This window comes from Poromitra crassiceps (genome assembly GCF_964638095.1).
Source record: "Poromitra crassiceps genome assembly, chromosome: 13".
NCBI lineage: Eukaryota > Metazoa > Chordata > Actinopteri > Beryciformes > Melamphaidae > Poromitra > Poromitra crassiceps.
The window spans coordinates 39,881,938-39,884,437 of NC_139644.1; the positions used below are offsets into that span (position 1 = coordinate 39,881,938).

General features: G+C 40.3%; 1 protein-coding gene across 1 annotated transcript in view; it reads right to left on the reverse strand.

Annotated features, from left to right (window-relative positions):
• Positions 1-2,500, reverse strand: part of LOC310788558 (voltage-dependent T-type calcium channel subunit alpha-1H-like) — a gene marked incomplete at both ends in the record, with an annotated part of 117,707 nt that overhangs the window by 65,121 nt on the left and 50,086 nt on the right. The gene's annotated exons all lie outside the window — the stretch shown is intronic.

The following is a 2,500-nucleotide window of genomic DNA, read 5'->3' on the forward strand; positions in this document are numbered from 1 at the left end:
ATATATCATTGTGTGTCCATGGTTTATATATCATTGTGTGTGCATGGTTTATATCTCATTGTGTGTGCATGGTGTATATCTCATTGTGTGTTCATGGTTTATATATCATTGTGTGTTCATGGTTTATATCTCATTGTGTGTGCATGGTTTATATATCATTGTGTGTTCATGGTTTATATATCATTGTGTGTGCATGGTTTATATCTCATTGTGTGTGCATGGTTTATATATCATTGTGTGTTCATGGTTTATATCTCATTGTGTGTGCATGGTTTATATATCATTGTGTGTTCATGGTTTATATCTCATTGTGTGTGCATGGTTTATATATCATTGTGTGTTCATGGTTTATATATCTGTGTGTGCATGGTTTATATATCATTGTGTGTTCATGGTTTATATCTCATTGTGTGTTCATGGTTTATATCTCATTGTGTGTGCATGGTTTATATATCATTGTGTGTTCATGGTTTATATATCTGTGTGTGCATGGTTTATATATCATTGTGTGTTCATGGTTTATATATCTGTGTGTGCATGGTTTATATATCATTGTGTGTGCATGGTTTATATATCATTGTGTGTTCATGGTTTATATCTCATTGTGTGTTCATGGTTTATATCTCATTGTGTGTGCATGGTTTATATATCATTGTGTGTGCATGGTTTATATATCTGTGTGTGCATGGTTTATATCTCATTGTGTGTTCATGGTTTATATATCATTGTGTGTTCATGGTTTATATCTTCATTGTGTGTGCATGGTTTATATCTCATTGTGTGTGCATGGTTTATATATCATTGTGTGTTCATGGTTTATATATCTGTGTGTGCATGGTTTATATATCATTGTGTGTGCATGGTTTATATCTTCATTGTGTGTGCATGGTTTATATATCATTGTGTGTGCATGGTTTATATATCATTGTGTGTGCATGGTTTATATATCATTGTGTGTGCATGGTTTATATATCTGTGTGTGCATGGTTTATACCTCATTGTGTGTTCATGGTTTATATATCATTGTGTGTGCATGGTTTATATCTCTGTGTGTTCATGGTTTATATCTCTGTGTGTTCATGGTTTATATCTCATTGTGTGTTCATGGTTTATATATAATTGTGTGTGCATGGTTTATATCTCTGTGTGTTCATGGTTTATATATCATTGTGTGTGCATGGTTTATATCTCTGTGTGTTCATGGTTTATACCTCATTGTGTGTTCATGGTTTATATATCATTGTGTGTGCATGGTTTATATCTCATTGTGTGTGCATGGTTTATATATCATTGTGTGTGCATGGTTTATATCTCATTGTGTGTGCATGGTTTATATATCATTGTGTGTGCATGGTTTATATCTCTGTGTGTTCATGGTTTATATCTCTGTGTGTTCATGGTTTATATCTCATTGTGTGTTCATGGTTTATATCTCATTGTGTGTGCATGGTTTATATCTCTGTGTGTTCATGGTTTATATATCATTGTGTGTGCATGGTTTATCTCATTGTGTGTGCATGGTTTATATATCATTGTGTGTGCATGGTTTATATATCATTGTGTGTGCATGGTTTATATCTCATTGTGTGTGCATGGTTTATATCTCAAGGTGACGTCTGTGCTAGCTCAGAACCCCCGACCCGCCTCCACATGTGTATAAAAAGCACACTCATGGAATCTGTTCTATTATGAAATGTGAGAACCACACTTTTAGCCTTTGGAAATATACTTCTACACTATTACTGCCACCGTTTCACACGGGAAGCGAATAGCAGTCTTCACTATGGATAGTCAGGGAAGCCAATATTGTCAGTTGACTGATCATGAACTCATAGGATGGTGTGCACATTCAGTAATAAGCCAGTTTAGCGCTTGCTAAATTGACTCCCCCAGGATTTAACTACTACACCAAAGCTAACGCAGCAAGCCAGCTCCTAGACTCTCTAGGGCTGTTTGAGAGTGAGTGACCGACAGATTGACATACTTGCTGCTGCTCATAGTTCAAATTGAAAACTTCTCTGCCAAAGAGAGCTATAAGTGCAAGCGGACTTGAAGGGCACCCTGGAGTAAGGAAAATGAGACCCCCACCCCTCCACACAACGCCCCACCCCTCCACACAACGCCCCACCCCTCCACAGAATGCCCCACCCCTCCACACAACGCCCCACCCCTCCACAGAATGCCCCACCCCTCCACACAACGCCCCACCCCTCCACACAACGCCCCACCCCTCCACAGAATGCCCCACCCCTCCACACAACGCCCCACCCTTCCACAGAATGCCCCACCCCTCCACACAACGCCCCACCCCTCCACACAACGCCCCACCCCTCCACACAATGCCCCACCCCTCCACAGAATGCCCCACCCCTCCACACAACGCCCCACCCCTCCACACAACGCCCCACTCCTCCACACAACGGCCCACCCTTCGCCTGTCTTTCCTCTTTGTACCTTTGTTTAGGCAATTAGAGAATTGTGCAGAAGTGCACTTTCCACT